Below are 19,139 nucleotides of genomic sequence, written 5' to 3'. Positions count from 1 at the left end.
TGCTCCACAACAGCTTCTAGGGTGTCAGTGGACACTGCCCAGAGGAACTCTGCCCAGAGGCATGGTTGGATAAGAGACCATAGGCCCCATAGTCACAGAGCACCACCTCATTTAACTTCCTCCTCACGGTACAATGGATGGCTATCTTGGCCAGTGCCAGTAGGAGGTTGACAAGGAGCTCCTGTGACTTTATGGGGTCATGGGGTGTGCATAAATAAGGAGGTGAAGCCAGAAACTCAGTAAGAAGTTCTGGAGACATGGAAGAGGGGCTACAACCTGATGCACTTACCTAAATGTATCCAGAGTCTCTGTCTCACTGCAAAAGGCACAGGTGTGGGGAGTTTGTGAACCATACCAGGTACAAGGCCATGCTCTCTGGGTGCAATCTGCTGGCTCTTACGAGTCTTCAGTTCCAGAAGGAACACTTTTCCTTCTTGCACAGTCACCTTGTGTGACTTCTCAGGGCACAACTTCTTTATTCCACTCCCTGTGATATCTCTCTAATGGGTAGATCCTCACAAGAGAATCTGTTTCTGGAGTTGATAGGTCCTTGGCTGACCTGTTGTACTCTAGTGCCTGCTTTCTGTCATTGTTGGACATATCCTCTTGTCTGTGTGCCCATTACTCTGGCTGCAACAGGTCACCCACCGCTCACTGGGAACAGAGTTTTGGTCCTCTGTCCTATCAGAGTCTGTATTGGACTGTTTTGGTACCACTATGATAGGGCATTCCTGTAAGCCAAAAATGTAAATAAGGGATCTGATCTACAAGAAACAACCTGGTATAACAGTCTCTTATCTGATTTTGCAGCTAATTGCACCTTCACATTACTATGTGACTAAAATCCTTGAATACTTTTGAGGCAAATTAGGGTCATTTGTTGGTGAATACAATGTCCAAAATGCCATTTCTCACAAAGTGAGCTTTCAGTTTGCTAATCACTAACTTGCAGGTAGGGCATCGACCTCCCAAAAATCGGAATAAACTGTTCCCCATGTTCATCCCTTTTAGAGGACTATGTTAAAACTTGTAAAAAGTATGCTTTGTGAGGTATCATTTGAAAAATCATGATTTGCTGATCATTATTTTCTTGGTAAAATATATGTGGCAAAGTTGTATGTCAAGTTATAGGATTCCCTAAGTGATATTATTGAGACATGTTCCAACATGTTCTGTTGGGCAGTCACAAACCAGTTCCCCAGAGACAAAAGGACAATCTCCTGACTAAGTAGCCAGCAGGAAAGAAGGTGTGGGCAAAAAAAATCTACAAGATAGTACAAGACTCATATTTCTGGTGGAAAGTCTGTGACTGGGAGTTTGTTGGTGGTGCTCTGCAGTGCAGTTCATGGGCAGCTGACTATAGCACTCATACAGTATAATTGGGAGTAACTTACATGCTGGGGGCTGTACATGAGCAGACCAGAAATGGTTGGTCTCATGGCAAAGCTGTGCAAAAGACACGTAAGGTTAGATAACTGGGGACACAGCTCTGTCTATCAGTCCAGATTGGACCCGAGGTAATGTCACAAATAATAGTCCACTGTAATCAAATACTGTTTTTCCTTGAAGATAAATAAGTCCTCTCCCTTATTTTCCCATGGGCAGATGGGCAGCTCATGTGGTAAAAGAGTTTCTTTCTGCTGGCTATTATCAGATGGCAGGCAGCTGTCAGACACTTCTATCAAGGAGCAGAGTTGTGCATTTATTCCCGGCCAGTAAACACATCTTGATCCCGGTCTAACAAGGCTATCACCATGTTTCATTAGCAAAGAATGAAGCTGAATGCAGTTGACAAGCAGAACTTCATTAAACTCTGTCCATGGCTCTGTACACAAGGCTGATAGGCTGAGCTATCTCTACCTGTTCCCTTTTCTCCTGTTGTCCTGTGAATAAAAATCAATCCCAGGAACATGGACCCTCTGCCTTCAGTTCCAATGATCATGATTCAAAGTGCATGTGATAAACTGCATTTGTTATGCACCTTTGTTTGTCTCACCTTCACCCTTCATACTAATCCATTCCTTCTGGAACTAAGAATTCTAACATTGCAAACCTCTGAGCAGCTTCCAAAAAACACTGTTTAAAAGAAAACAACAAACTGCCAGAGAAGAGTTTCTTTCTTCCATGAGCTTCCCCAGATGCACTATTTTCTGCACAAAATTATGTACTATAGATTAGAGGCCCAGGACGGACAATACTCTGTGATGGGCTAGAGACAGATTTAACCTCCAGTATCTCACAATCTGTTATTCAATTAGAAAGCCAGTGAAGGGAGCTCCTTGAACTTCTGACATTGTTATTGATGGAAAAGCAATTTCATGTAATCATTAGAGTCTTCGCTCTGAGGCCTCTACATCAGACTCTTGGTACTAAGACATCTTTAGCTATATAGGAGAAAGGATATGTAAATTACTGTGAAAAACATTTTAAAAAACTTTATAAAACATTTCTGAAGCAGTGTTTTCTGTAAAATATGTCACATATTTAAAAGTATGACCTGTCCTGAGGTTTCATTACAGCTCATTTGTGAGGTCCTGTGCAATTGACATGTAGCTTCACCAGCTAGAAGTAATGCAGCCATTCCAAACACAAGCTGATAAAACCTTTTAGACCTCACTATACGATATCATAATATACTTTTACTGTTCATTATAATGGCTTCCTCAGCTAAATGAACACATAAAACATAAAATGAATACTCACAGCAAGTAGATTAATTACTATATTTTACTACTCAGAAATAAAATGTAGTTAACATGGCTGTTCATTTTCTTATTATCCCTACTTTGAGTCATTCTTCTTTTCCTGAAAAATAATATCATGCGACAAAGAGACCTGCCAGTTCTGTCATTTTAAAATGTCAACTTTGTCATATGTAGTATGATTATTACAGTCAGACTACAAATAGTAAAATTTGAAAAGCAAATCACACACAAGTCAGACATTATGTGTGGCTCAGCAGTAGAACAAGAATGCCCAGTGTACTTGCTACGTGCCTGGAATGCAAAAGGTTTGAAAGTAGCAAAGAGATGTAGGTTAAACAACAGGGAGTTGTTACTCATGTTATGTTGAACTGAAGATTTTACATTTATAGCAGAAATGGTGGAGCTACCTGATAGATTGAGCAAGCCTATGGCATGTGATTGATACAGACAGAGGATACACCACAAAAAAAGATGAAAAAATATAAGTATCAGGGGGTAGCTGTGTTAGACTGTATCCACAAAAACAACAAGGAGTCTGGTGGCACATTAAAGATTAACAGATTTATTTGGGGATAAGCTTTCGTGGGTAAAAACCCCACTTCTTCAGATGCATGGAGTGAAAATTACAGATGCAGGCATTATTATACTGACACATGAAGAGAAGGGAGTTACCTCACAAGTGGAGAATCAGTGTTTACAGGGCCAATTCAGTCAGGGTGGATGTAGTCCACTCCCAATATTTGATGAGGAGGTATCAATTCCAGGAGAGCGAAAGTTGCTTTTGTAGTGAGCCAGCCACTACCAGTGCCTATTCAAGCCCAAATTAATGGTGTTACATTTGCAAATGAATTTCAGTTCTGCAGTGCTGATAATGTTTTCTTTGTTTTGTCAGGACTATAGTTCATCACATATATATTTTTTTTTCTGGAAGAATCTTTTGATATTCTGTGGGAATTTGGGGCTAGATTTCCAAAGGGGACATAGACTCAGCACCGTATTACCAAACTTCTAGGCACCCTGCTGTCTAATACAATCCACAGTCTGAGTTAGAAACCTAAGCTACCTCTACACTTCATGAGAAGAGTTAGGCACCTAAGAATGGGATCCACAAAACCTATCAAGCTGAGTGAGGAGCCACCTGAGCTAGCAAGTAGGAAATGCCAAGGGAGACTCCTTCCATCTGAGATTCACAGCTGTGAACCCTCTCCTGAGTCAGGTGCCTAAAGCAAGTCAGTCCTTTATCACAGAAAAAGAAGTAATAAGATGTCCCCACAAAACCCAGTAGTTAGCACCCTCACCCAGGCTCTGGCAGACCAGGATTCAGATCCCCATTGTGCTTGATGCAGTGCAAAGACTTGAATGCAGGTTTCCCACCTCCGAGTTGAGTTCCTATGATTCTATGATCATCTAATAGCCGCTGAGATGGGTTGTATAGTATTCTATACACTGGGTTGTATAGTATTCTAGAATGAATCATTGCTGAACTGGGGCCTAAAGCTGATTCCTAAGCACACATTTAAGAATTTATTCAACAATGGGAAGGGACTGAGTGCTTCTAAGTACATTTAAATAAAAAAATAAGAAAATCTTTAATGGATTTTGAAAGTTGTGTATCGTTTAGGAGTAATCACATTGGGAAGTTTGGCATATTGGGTTGTGCCTGACACTTCATATTTCCATGGCCTTGCACTGACAAGAAAGTAATTTACCTTGTTGACTCATTTCAATTCTTTCTCTCTCACATCTCCTTATGTGTCTGTATTTTTCTTTTTCTCTACCACCTGAAGTCATCAGTGCAGATGTGAACAAAACAAAACTTGGTGAAATCCAAAGTAGTTATTTTGTGGGTTTAAAAAATAAACAAAGATAAAGCTGAGCATTGGCGATTTTCCCTCCATATTAAGAGGATGGAGATTGAGATTTGATTATCTACTTGTATTTTTCAATCTCATGATTTTTGAAAATCTCATAAATACAAATTTTGCTCCGCAATGTTGTGAATTACACAGATAATATGAAAAATGACCCCTGCCTATCCAGTCCATAGATAAACTGATATGTTATCAGATTGACCCTATATCAGCTTCTTTGGCAACAAGGGGGAGGTGATTAAGTTCTCAGAAACCCGTACATAAAAGACCATGATTTGTGTGAAATTAGCAGCATAATGGCTATTTCCAATAGTTTATAAAGTTCTCTCAGACTGAAAATCTATGTTCCATAAGGAAACCAGCCTCCAAAATGGCAAGACCCAAGCAATAGAATTCCCAAAGTCATGATGTAATGGACTGGAGGTGATGGGGAAGGACCCCTGTTCCTGCTATAATTCAGAGTGAGTAGAATTAGGGACACCAGGAGCCCTCAAAATACACAGTTTACAGTGAGCCCTCCAGAACAGCAGGAAGCACAGTTTTTAAACAAATTGAAAGATAGTGAGGGTCAAATACACTGTGGGACTAATTCTGACCTATAGTGTTTATGAAGGGTTTCCACTGAAGCCAGGGAGTCACCACTGCATCAATGACCTGATTTGGACCCTCTACAGTGCATATAAAGTTTGTAAAGTAGATAGAGGTTCATTGGAATAAACAAATGCCATCCAATCGTTCTGAACATATTTAATTCTGTATAATGCAAACTGGAACTAAATCATGTGCAACTCGGTTGCTATGTGGAAGAAATTTCCACATCATTTATGGTATCTTATTATTGTTTCTAAGCCAACAAATCAAAGAAAGAATGATTTGACATCTTTACAAGGAAATAGAACTTGAGTAAGTTTTAAGTCAGCCTTTAGTCAGTTTTTATATGTATAATTGATTATTTTCTTTACACTAATATCTTTTCCAGAAAGGTTGTTCAACAAGATGTAGGTCTCACTTGTGTATTTAGCTAGCTTGAAAGCTGTGTTTTAATCTCTGTATCACTTCACATGTCAGGAATGATATATATAGTAATTTGCAAAGATGTAGACCAAACACTGATGAGATGGCAGGTGTTAGATGCTCAGTAATTTTTAAAGATGCTGCTTTACTTGTGATTAAATTCTAATTTTTAAATCCACCAGCATATATCACTGTGAGACCAATTACAGAGAAAATTACAAACAGGAGAAAGTTAGTTGGGATGGGGGAGAGCAGGGAAATCGTAAAGCTGTGAATAAAAATAAGATATTCATGCTCAATAGTAATCACTTGGGTAACAAAAACAAACACAAACAAAACAACGAAACAAAACAATAAAGTTCCATGAAGTAAAATTAGGAAAAGCTTTTGGTTATTGGAAACCTACAGTAATTACCTAAAAAAAGCTGAATATCTGATTATAATAAAAGTTATTAGAGATTTGTAATTGGAATAACTTAATCTACTAAAGCAATTTCAGTTTAATATTTGAGTGCCACCTGCTATGCACAAAGCCACGAAGATTTCCATTACCTGAAATCATAATGAAACATAGTGATATAAGGTGTGCTCAGTAACGCATGCTACTATTCTGTTTGCATGCCTTACATTCATAGAACACTTGTCACTATGTTTTGTATTTTTTATCCATTGCTCAAATATACAGCTATAAATATAGACACTGCTTTCATTTTTCTTTCAGTCATTAATTAACAAAACAACAACTAATAATAATCCAGAAGCAAAAAGCATATTTAAATTCTCCCACCACGACTTTCTCATAGAATGTGAAATTAAATAGGCTTTACAGTTTGCTCTAACGACCAATAAACAAGGGCTGCTTCAGACCCAGCGGGGAGCAAGTTGCAATGATGAGGGACCTTATATATATATCTGTGTTATTGCCCAGTCTCTTTTATACAAGACAGTCCAGTTTGAGAGTCTCTGCTGACCCCAACTGTAGCAGGATGGCACAGGAAGAGTGGCATTTTCTTTTTTAGATTATTAGGTCTGATAAAGAACAGAACCAGAAAATAACCCTATAATCATGTAAAGCTAGGCTTCTGTCTATTTTCTATGCTTATCTGTCCTTTCCCTATGTTTATGGGTAGAAAGAATTTGAACTATGTGTAACCTGTACTCCCCGTTTGGGGAAAGAATTCCTTATACAGATGGGCCTCCATGTTCATACCTCAGGACTCAGACCAATAGGGGTTGACCGGTTTGAACTGGAAGAGATATCACACAGTATGTTGAACCAAGCTATGAAAGCTCTACCTTGTTCTTTGTTCTGGGCTTCACCATATTCCTCTGTGTAGGAATTGGTGAGCCCTTCAGCTGTTGTACTTGCTAGCGTTAAAGTGCCTCATTTTATCTAAGAGTCCTGACTCTGTGTTTGTTTGGCTAATTCAGAAGTCCAGGGAAGGCTACCCTCCCAACCCTAGACAGGAGGGAAACCCTTTTTCCCTAACAGGTCCCAAGCTATATAGGACATCATAGGTCAAAACCAATAATTGAAATCCTATCCAGTACACTTGAGAGATCCAAAAGCACTGGTGTAGCATAGTCACAAGAATACCCCAGTGACAAATGAACTGCTGAATTCCACACCAGCTTCAGTTTCTGAATAGGTTTAGATTGTAGCTCCATGTAGATTGTACTGCAGTGATCCAATATGAAGGTGAAAAATATGTGGATGACCGTTACAAAGTTCTCATCTGAAAAAGAGATGATCTGCTTACAATTGCTACAAGAAGCAATGGGCTTAAATTTCAGCAAGGGAGGTTTAGGTTGGACATTAGGAAAAACTTCCCAACTGTGAGGGTGGCTAAGCACTGAAATATATTGCCTAGGGAGGTTGTGGAATCTCCATCATTGGAGATTTTTAAGGCAGGTTGGACAAACACCTATCAGAAATGGTCTAGATAATACTTAGTCCTGCCATGAGTACAGGGGATGGTCTAGATGACCTCTCAAGGTCCCTAGCAATCCTATGATTCTATGATCATCTAATAGCCGCTGAGATCCAATCAGACTGCTACATTGTGCATCTGCCCTACAAATGGAAGGTGTATGTCTTCTGTCAGAATAGGAGATCTTATCTTTGATATCTTTACTGATTATTTTCTTCAACCAACCAACGTCTTCACCATCAGAAGGCGATAGTCATAAAAACATAAAAACGGCCATACTGGATAATACCAAAGGTCCATCCAGCCCTGTATTCTGTCTTCTGACAGTGGACAATGTCAGATGCGTCAGAGGGAATGAACAGAACACGTAATCATTAAGTAATCCATTCCCTGTCATTCATTCCCAACTTCTAGCAAACAGAAGCTAGGAACTCCATCCCTGCCCATCCTGGCTAATAGCCATAAATGGGCCTATCCTTCATGAATTTATGTAGTTCGTTTTTGAACCCTGTTATAGTCTTGGCCTGCACCACATCCTCTGGCAAAGAGTTCCAGGTTGATTGTGCGTTGTGTGAAGAAATACTTCCTTTTGTTTGTTTTAAACCTGCTGCCTATTAATTTAATTTGGTGACCCCTAGTTCTTGTGTTATGAGAAGGAGTAAATAACTCTTCTTTATTTACTTTCTCCACACCAGTCATGACTTTATAGATCTCAGTCATATCCCCCATTAATAGTCTCTTTTCCAAGTGGAAAAGTCCCAGTCTTATTAATCACTCCTCATACGAAAGCCATTCCATACCCCTAATCATTTTTGTACCTCTTTTGCTGAACCTTTTCCAATTCCAATATATCTTTTTTGAGATGGGGTGACCATATCTGCATGGAGTATTCAAGATGTGGGTGGGCCATGGATTTATATAGAGTTAATATGGTATTTTCTGTCTTATTATCTATCCCTTTCTTAGTGATTCTGAACATTCTGTTCACTTTTTTTGACTACCACTGCACATTGAGTGGATGTTTTCAGAGAACTATCCACAATGACTCCAAGACTTCTTCTTGAGTGGTAACAGCTAATTTAGACCCCATAATTTTATATGTATAGTTGGTATTATGTTTTCCTATGTGCCTTACTTTGCATTTATCAACATTGAATTGCATCTCCCATTTTGTTGCCTAGTCACCTAGTTTTCAGAGGTCCTTTTGTAGCTCTTCGCAGTCTGCCTGGGACTTAACTATCTTGAGAAGTTTGGTATCATCTGCAGATTTTGCCACCTCACTGTTTACCCTTTTTTGAGATAATTTATGAATGTGTTGAATAGGACTGGTCCCAGTACAGACCCCTGGAGGACACCATTTATCTCTCTCCATTCTGAAAACAGATAATTTATTCCTACCTTTTGTTTCCTATCTTTTAACCAGTTACCAGTCCACAAGAGGACGTTCCCTCTTATCCCATGACAGCTTACTTTGCTTAAGAGCCTTTGGTGAAGGACTTGGTCAAAGGCTTTCTGAAAATCTAAGTACACTATATCCACTGTATCCCCCTTGCCACATACTTGTTGGATCCAACAAATAATTCTAGTAGATTGGTGAGGCATGATTTCCCTTTATAAAAAAAATGTTGACTCTTCCCCAGCAAATTATGTTAATCTATGTGTCTGATAATTTTGTTCTTAAATTTCAACCAGTTTGCCTGGTACTGAAATCAGGCTTACTGGCGTGTAATTGCCGAGATCACCTCTAGAGCCCTTTAAAAATTTGGCGTCACAATAGTCATTGGTGGTTATTGTTGCTGGTGTTTTTTCTTTGTTTGTTTTAGATTTTTTGTTTATTGTTGTTGTTTTGTTTTCTAAAAGACAATTAATTACAAAGTCATATCTAGAGGAAATGCCAACAAATTCAGAATCTTATTAAAAACTCTCAAGTAATGGCTGAGAAATTAACTAAAGTTCCAGAGATACAGAAATTACTGAGTATAAATGTCTAATTGTTTAGACATTTAGTAAGGATCATTTCCCCTTTTAATTACAAAAGTTTCAGAAAAGCATAACAAAACTAGTTGGTATTCCTGTACTGTTCATTTTATTCTAACAACATTAGTGATCCTAATTCAAAATATCTATGCCTCCTCTCTTCCATCTTTTAAAAGAAAGAAGTTGATACTAATCTCACATTTGCTTTTCCTACATATTACTAAATTAAAAACTATGAGGCTCCAAGATTAAATATGCAGAAGCAGTTCCCTGTAATAAAACCATTAACATCTCAATTGTAAATAAAATTTTCCATTAGAGATGTACTGAAGTGGGGATATCCCATAAACCATAATACCTGCTGGAAATAACCAGCAACAGAAAAATCTCCCACCCCCTAAAAAAAGGCCATAAAATGTATGCCATACTCCTCTTTTAAAATGGGTATTTAGAAATGGCACTATAGCATTATCTACTATTACAGGGATTGGCAACCTTCGTCACGCAGCCCATCAGCGTAATCAACTGGCAGGCCATGATACATTTTGTTTATGGTGACCATCCATGGGCATGGCCCCCTGCAGCTCCCAGTGGTCACAGTTCACCATTCCCGGTCAATGGGAGCTGCGGGAAGCTGCGTGGGCTGCAGGGACATCCTGGCCGCCACTTCCCACAGATTCCATTGGCCGGCAACAGCAAACTGCAACCACTGGGAGCTGCGGGGGGCTGTGCCTGTGGACAGGCAATGTAAACAAAATGTCTCGCGACCTGCCAGAGGATTACCCTAATGGGCCTTGTGCCGAAGGTTGATGACCACTGTACTATTAGATATTATTCTATTGTCCAATACTATTATATAACAGCTGAAAGTCCTACGTGTAGTGGTTTTATTTGTGGAGATTTTGCCATTCCAGATGCTGGCCCACTGGCTAAAAAGTAAGTCACGCAGTAATATCTTGCTTAATAGGGTTGGGGTCATGATGTCCATGATGACTTAACTCTTTATATCTATATAGGAAAAACTCCCACTGGCTTCTATAGCCACTGGATAAGGCCCATAGTGCAACTGCCAGTTGCCCTGGTTTTTATTAGGTCTTCATAATATCATTATTGAAATGGCACTGACAAATGTCTGAACATTTGTTTTATTCAAAACATGTTATGAGATTCATGTTAGACCTATCTTGTAGGCCTGCAGGTAGGTGTCGTGCTGCACTGATGTGAAAAGATTGGGGTGAAATCCTGGCCCCATTAAAATCAATGGCAAAATTCCCACTGACTTCAGTGGAGACTGGATGTCACCCCACAAGTTTGGTCCAAACTCCCTTAAAGTCAATGGGAGTCTTTCTGTTGATTCTAACGGGCTTTGGCTCAGACTCCCGGGTAACAGATCTGATGGTCAGTGGTGACACTATATAACAAATCCAACAGTACTGGTCATATAGGAGTATAGGACAACCAGGTTAATGGATGGGAATTCAACAAGAAGTTATGTTATTTTTTTTAATCTATTTATTTATATGTATAAAATACAAAGTGTGGTCTTATGGTTAAGGCACTGAGTTAGGACTAAAGAGATCTATGTTCAGTTCTTCATTCTTCTGTGACTTTGGGCAAGCAATCTTACCATCTTCCCATTCCCAAGTCGTATAATGTGGACAATGATACTTTCCACTTCACAGGTATGTTGTGAGGGTAAACTGATGTCGTGGTGCAGCACCCCTATTGTGTCTCTGCCTCAGTTTTCCCAAATGAAGGTTTTAATAAGTCCACTGAAGTTTGTATATTGAACAGCCCCTCAAGGATCTAGTTTATTCAAACCCCATGATGAAACGTCACATGGATAGGCCTCCCCATCGGCATCTCTAGGCAATTGATTCCCCACTTACAATCATAGTATCCAGAAGCTTTTAAAAAGGAAAACTTGACTGCGGGGAGGAAAGGGAATAACAGGGAAAAATTAATAACAATTGATAATGTCTACCACTATTACCCCAAGGTCACAGTCACACCCTATGTCCATCATTATAACAAGCCACGAGAGGCTTAGGCAGTATAGTCGCCTTTCCAGCTTCCCACTCACACTTAGTTGGTCAGGAAGTCTCCAGGAGAATCTTGGTCCAAACTATCTAAGCAGCTCTAGAGCTCTACTACCTGACTCCCTATAGTCACAGTCAGCTGTGATTATTATTGCATTATTTGAATTATCTGTGGATTTCCATTGGTTATGGCAATAGAACCATCTAGCTGAATAGATTGTGAAGCTGAATAGGGTTGATTCCATACTCACACCAATTTATCTCTGCCTCACTTTTCCCACATGAAGGGTAATCTACTCTATCTACATAGGTACAAGTAGATAGATAGATAGATTAGATGTTCTCAGGTTACTGTGTGGGAGCTTGAGACACAGTTATTTGTTGCTAGAAAGTGAGGAGGTGAGCCTTTAAGCTGCCAACACCACTAGCAGAAGGGTTACAGACAAATATAAAAGCAGGAGCCCCTTGCTCCCCTACCACTAATTAAAGGAAAGAAATAATTAGCAACAGCCAACAACACTCTCCACCTGTTACGGAACTCCCACAAAACTGCCTCCCTCATGCGGATTTAAGCCCAATCACATATTTCCTTCTCCTGCACCCTGAGCAAATCAATGCACCTTACAGATTGTCCTGAAGGTCAATAGACCTGAGCTGTTTCAGAACAAGGGTGTCAGCTGGATCCAAAGCTGATCACTGGCACTTCCATGTCTTTAACACCATAGGAGATTCAGCTTGAACAGCTCCACTGATGGCAATGTTGACAGTGGCAGTGAAGCAGTAGAAGAGAGGTCATCTCTCATGTTGGAAAGTATCAAGCCATTTAGGGATCTAGAGGTCAACCTATTAATTTATGAAGACCAGGATTGTTTACTTAGTTGAAAACTTACCAGCTTTCCTGTATTACATTCAAATTTGTATAGCTGTACAGTCACTCCTCACTTAAAGTTGTGTGGATAACATTGTTTCATTATTAGATTGCTGATCTATTAGAGAACATACTTGTTTAAAGTCGTGAAATGTTCCATTATAAGGCTGTTTGGCTTGCCCCACTCCATCCGCCTGGCACTCCTGCTGGGGAGTGGGGTTGGGGAGTGGCAGCTTTCCTTCAGCAAGTAACAGAAGTTACTAGATTGCAGGCCCTGGTGCTCATGGGAGACTTCAATCACCCTCTTATCTTCTGGGAGAGCAATACAGCAGTGCACAGACAATCCAAGAAGTTTTTGGAAAGTGTAGGGGACAATTTCCTGGTGCAAGTGCTGGTGAAACCAACTAGCGGCAGAGCTCTTCTTGACCTGCTGCTCACAAACCGGGAAGAACTAGTAGGGGAAGCAAAAGTGGAGGGGAACCTGGGAGGTAGTGACCATGAGATGATCCAGTTCAGGATCCTGACACAAGGAAGAAAGGAGAGCAGCAGAATATGACCCTGGACTTCAGAAAAGCAGACTTTGACTCTGTCAAGGAACTGATGGGCAGGATCCCCTGGGAGAATAACATGAGGGGGAAAGGAGTCCAGGAGAGTTGGCTGTATTTTAAAGAATCCTGATTGAGGTTACAGGAACAAGCCATCCTGATGTGTAGAAAGAATAGTAAACATGGCAGGCGACCAGCTTGGCCTAACAGTAAAATCCTTGCTGATCTGAAACACAAAAAAGAAGCTTACAAAAAGTGGAAGCTTGGACAAATGACCAGGGAGGAGTATAAAGATATTGCTCAGGAATGCAGGAGTGAAATCAGGAAGGCCAAATCACACTTGGAGTTGCAGCTAGGAAGAGATGTTAAGAGTAACAAGTAGGGTTTCTTCAGGTATGTTATCAACAAGAAGAAAGTCAAGTAAAGTGTCAAGAAGAAGAACGCAAGTAAAGTTACTAAATGAGGGAGGCAACCTAGTGACAAGGGAAGAAGGAGGATCGGGGGAACTGCAGGTCAGTCAGCCTCACCTCAGTCCCTGGAAAAATCATGGAGCAGATCCTCAAGGAATCAATTCTGAAGCACTTAGAGGAGAGGAAAGTGTTCAGGAACAGTCAGCATGGATTCACCAAGGGCAAGTCATGCCTGACTAATCTAATTGCCTTCTATGATGAGATAACTGGCTCTGTGGATGAGGAGAAAGTAGTGGACATGTTATTCCTTGACTTTAGCAAAGGTTTTGATACAGCCTCCCACAGTATTCTTGCCAGCAAGTTAAAGAAGTATGGGCTGGATGAATGGACTATAACGTGGATAGAAAGCTGGCAAGATTGTCGGGCTCAATGGGTAGTGATCAATAGCTCCATGTGTAGTTGGCAGCCAATATTAAGCGGAGTGCCCCAAGGGTTGGTCCTGGGACTGGTTTTGTTCAATATCTCCATTAATGTTCTGGAGGATGGCGTGGACTGCACCCTCAACAAGTTTGCAGATGACACTAAACTGGGAGGAGTGGTAGATATGCTGGGGGGGTAGGGATAGGATACAGAGGGACCTAGACAAATTAGAGGATTGGGCGAAAAGAAATCTGATGAGGTTCAACAAATGCCAGTGCAGAGTCCTGCACTTAGGATGGAAGAATCCCATGCACCGCTACAGACTAGGGACCAACTGGCTCGGCAGCTGTTCTGCAGAAAAGGACCTAGGGGTTACAGTGGACGAGAAGCTGGATATCAGTCAATAGTGTGCCCTTGTTGCCAAGAAGGCTAACGGCATTTTTGGCTGTATAAGTAGGGGCCTTGCCAGCAGATCGAGGGACGTGATCGTTCCCCTCTATTCGACATTGATGAGGCCTCATCTGGAGTACTGTGTCCAGTTTTGGGCCCCACACTACAAGAAGGATGTGGAAAAACTGGAAAGTGTCCAGTGGAGGGCAACGAAAATTATTAGGGGACTGGAACACATGACTTATGAGGAGAGACTGAGGGAACTGTGATTGTTTAGTCTGCAGAAGAGAAGAATGAGAGGGGATTTGACAGCTGCTTTCAACTACCGGAAAGGGGGTTCCAAAGAGCATGGATCAGTGGTAGGAGATGACAGAACGAGGAATAATGGTCTCAAGTTGCAGTGGGGAAGATTTAGGTTGGATATTAGGAAAAACGTTTTTACTAGGAGGGTAGTGAAACACTGGAATGCGTTACCTAAGGAGGTGGAATCTCCTTCCTTTGAGGTTTTTAAGGTCAGGCTTGACAAAGCCCTGGCTGGCATGATTTAGTTGGGGATTGGTTCTGCTTTGAGCAGGAGTTTGGACTAGATGACCTCCTGAGGTGCCTTCCAATCCTGATATTCTATGAAGACCATGTGCTTCTTCACTGAGTCCCAGAACCACCGTCTTCCTCTTAAAATGCAGCCCCTTCAGGAACAATACTCCTTGGGGTGCTAGTTGTGAAATGTTAGAGTGACCACTGTGATATATAATCTGTGTAAACAGGAAAAAGACAGTCTTTCCACCACTCCATCCAAGATGTTCTGGGTCTTTAATCTCTATATTGTGGCAGAAAGGGATAAAATGAAGATCCAACAGAACACAGAAAGCTCCACAAAAGGGTAAAAGGGGAAAATCCAACATCCTGTGGCCATAGGGAGATGAAATTAATAAAATAAAGCAAAGAAAAAAGAATCCCTAGCCAATACATCAGCTTGTGAACATTTCAAGGAGTTCTTGTGGTCATAAAAGTTGACCACAAACTGCTAGTTGGTTAAAAAATCCATAGGCATAGGAACATAAGAATGAATATAGTGGGTTACATCAATGGTCCATCTAGACCAAAATCCCTTCTTCCAACAGTGGCAAGTGTCACTTTTCCTTTCAGAGGGTAAGAACAGAATATGGCAATTATCGAGTGTCACATTTCCTGTCATCCAGTCCCAACTTCTAGCATCCAGAGTTTAGGGACACCCAGAACGTGGAGTTACATCCATGACCATCTTGGTTAATAGCCATTGATGGACCTATCCTCCATGAATTTATCTAATTCTTTTTTCAATTCAGTTATATTTTTTGCCTTCACAACATCCCTGGCAACAAGTTCCACAGGTACATTGTGTGTTGTGTGAAGTACTTCCTTATATTTGCTTTAAACTTGTTGTAAACTAATTTCGTTAGTTATTGTCTGGTTCTTGTGTTATGTGAAGCAGTAAATAACACTTCCTTATTCACTTTCTCCACATTGTTCATGGATTTATAGAAACTCCCTATCCCTAACTCTTCTTAGAGAACTATCCACAATGACCCCAAGACCTCTTTATTGAGTGGTATCAGCTAATTTAGATCCCATCTTTTAGTATAGTTGGGATTATTTTTTTACAATGTGCATTAGTTTGTATTTATCAACATTGAATTTCGTCTGACATTTTGTTGCCCTGTCACCCAGTTTTGTGCAATTCCTTTGTAACTCTTCACAGTCAGCCTTGGACTTAATTATCTTGAGTAATTTAGTATTGTCTGCAAAGTGCACCACCTCACTATTTACCACCTTTGCCAGATCATTTGTGAATATGTTGAACAGCATAGATGCCAGTACAATTCCCTGGGGGACCCCGTTATTTACCTGGTTCCATTGTGAAAATTGACTCTTTATTCCTGCCCTTTCTTTGCTATCTTTTATTCAGTTACTCGTCAATGAGAGGATCTTCCATCTTATCCATAACTGCTTACTTTGATTAAGAGCCTTTGTTGTGGGACCTTGTAAAAAGCTTTCTGAAAGTTCAAGTACCCTATATAAACTGGATTCTCCTTTTCCACATGTTTGTTGACACCCTCAAAGACTTCTAACAAATTGGTGAAGCATGATTTCCTTTACAAAAGCCATATTGACTCTTCTCTAACGTATTGTGTTTATCTATGTGTCTCATAAGTCTGTCTTTTACTGTATTTTCAACAATTTGCTTGATATTGTATATGCCAGGATCACCTCTGGAACCTTTTTTTAAAAATGATGTTACATTAGCTATACTCCAGTCATCTGATACAGAGGATGATTTAAGCCAGTGGTTACCAAACTTGTTCTGCCGCTTATGCAGCGGAAGCCCCTGCCGGGCCAGTTTGTTTACATGCCGCTTCCGCAGGTTCAGCCCATCACGGCTCCCAGGGGCCGCGGTTCGCTGCTCTAGGCCAATGGGAGCTGCTGGCAGTGGCATGGGCTGAGGGACATACTGGCCGCTGCTTCCAGCAGCCCCCATTGGCCTGGAGCAGCAAACCCCTGGCCAAACTTGCAGACGCGGCAGGTAAACAAACCAGCCCGGCCCGGTAGGGGCTTTCCCTGCACAAGCGGCAGAACAAGTTTGGTAACCACTGATTTAAGCAATAGGTTACATACCACAGTTAGTAGTTCTGCAATTTCAGATGAGTTCCTTCAGAACTGCAGTGAAGATAGATGCAAATAATTTATTTAGTGTCTTTGCAACACCCTTGTCTTTCTTGAATGCTCCTTTATGACCTTAAACCTCACTGATTGTGTCTGACTTCTTTCTTCTGATGTACTTAAAAACTGCTGTTGTTTTCTGCCTTTTGCAAGTTGCTTTCAAATTCTTTTTTTTGTCCTGCCTAATTATACTTTTATACTTGACTTGCCAGAGTTTATGTTCCTTCCTATTTTCCAAAGTAGGATTGGACTTCCAATTTTTTGGAGTATGGCTTTTTTCTTTAATCACCTGTTTTACTCTGCTGTTTAGGCATGGCAGGATTTCTGGTCCTCTTTCTGGGGGTATACATTTAGTTTGATCATCTGTTATGGTGTTTTAAAATAGTTTCCATACAGCTTCCATGTATTTCACTCTTCTGAATGTTCCTTTTAATTAGCATCCTCTTTTTTCTGTATTTCCCCATTTAGAAGTTAAATGGTACTGGGTGGGGTTTTTCATGTGTTTGTTTTGTATTTCCCCACATTTTAAATTTAGCTACATTATGATTACTATTATCAAGCAGTTCATCTATATTCGTCTCTACCCTTGTGGGTTCCAGGACTAGCTGCTCTAAGAAGCTCCAAAAAGCAGTCATTAAAGGTATCTAGAAATTTTGTCTCTGCATCACATCCTGAAGTGATATATACTCAGTGTATGTGGAGATAGATGAAATCCCTTCATTGTTATTGGGTTTTCTGATTTTGTAGTCTTTCTAATCCCAGGTGCTTGCTGACTATACAAGCATTTCCTTTCAGTGCACCAATAATGGTGACATCTTTAGAAAGTGCTCATATACCACAGATATATAACCTGAATGGAATAGTATAAGTGTGTTTTCCAACCTCCTATTCCCACCTTCAAATACATATATGGAAGCGTAAGTACTAGAAGAACAGAAACTCTTAGCCTTCAATTTGGAGAGCAGGTTTCATGTTTTCTAGCTATAATGTGGAGAATGAACAAAATAAATGTCTAAAATATTAACATTCCACAGAACGTCTTATTAGTTTTTGGTGCTGGCAGACAAATGCAGGAGAGGGAGAATAGGAGACTTCTTGGTTAACAAAATGACATTTTCTTTTAACTTCAGAATTTTTATGCATCTCTCAGAACCATTAACTTCAACTGATAATTTTCCACTGATGAATATATTTAAAATATATTCTTTAATATGAAACTCTTTCTAAAGAACGGTTCATATTAAAAAAAAATAAAATCAGTTTCCAGGGAAGAAGTGTGCTTTAATTCAGGGAATAGAAAAAGAGAGATTGTTTATGAGTGAGAGAGATGGACTACTGTACAGTTATAAATAGCAGTACAGATATCCATTCAAGGAACCTGTAAAGAAAGCCCAAATTATCATGACACCACCTACAGGATGGGATGAGTAAACAGGATGTTCGTTTGAGGAAAAGGAGGCAAGATGAGAGTTAGGAACAAGGTGATTAGACAGCCTAAGTCCCATTTCCAAACATGCCTTATGCACTTAGTATCCTAAGTCTCATTGATTTCCAGTGAGACATGGACTCATAAATATTTGTCACTTTTGAAAATGAAACTTAGGATCTTAAACAACTTTAACACTTTTGAAACTGTGCCCAATGTCAAATCGTCAATACCAGTCTGTGCAAAATATTTGCATTGAACATCCAACCCCTTTTAGTGAAAGTACAATGCATTCAGATGCTTCCGACCATGTTACAAAGGTTTAAGAACTCTAAAATGAATTCCCTCTTCTTTCACATAAAGTTCTTGCTGATCTTCATTTAAAGGCACACTGGATTTCATCTCCTACCAACAACTTGGCTTTAGTTCCTTCTATGTCCTTGCGTCAGCCACAACCTCTCTCCTAGTATAGATAATCCCAAATCACAAAGTATGTATCCAATATTACTCTAAGATGTGGCAGAAAGAGTTTATATCTTTTGGGACCTTTCCCTCCCCTAATCACTTGTTCCTATCTTTGCATCTTCTTCCACATTAATAAGTGTTTCAGGAAGAGTCTTCCAAATAACATTAGCAAAAACCTCTCATTCTAAGATCCCTTATAACCTTCCTATTCTGTGAGATGTCTCATTTCTGTGGTTATTGCTCTGAAGACTTATCAGCTTGTTCCCATTTTGATATATCTTTTAGGGCAAAAATATTGTATTTGTTTGTAAGCTTCCTTACTATAAAGTATGGTGTGTACTTACAACATTATTTAAAATATAATGAAGACTTTTTCAATTG

Source organism: Lepidochelys kempii, chromosome 1 (assembly GCF_965140285.1).
Source record: "Lepidochelys kempii isolate rLepKem1 chromosome 1, rLepKem1.hap1, whole genome shotgun sequence".
NCBI classification, from domain to species: Eukaryota; Metazoa; Chordata; order Testudines; family Cheloniidae; genus Lepidochelys; species Lepidochelys kempii.
The sequence above is the reverse complement of the archived record's forward strand: the minus strand, read 5'-3'. Positions refer to the sequence as shown.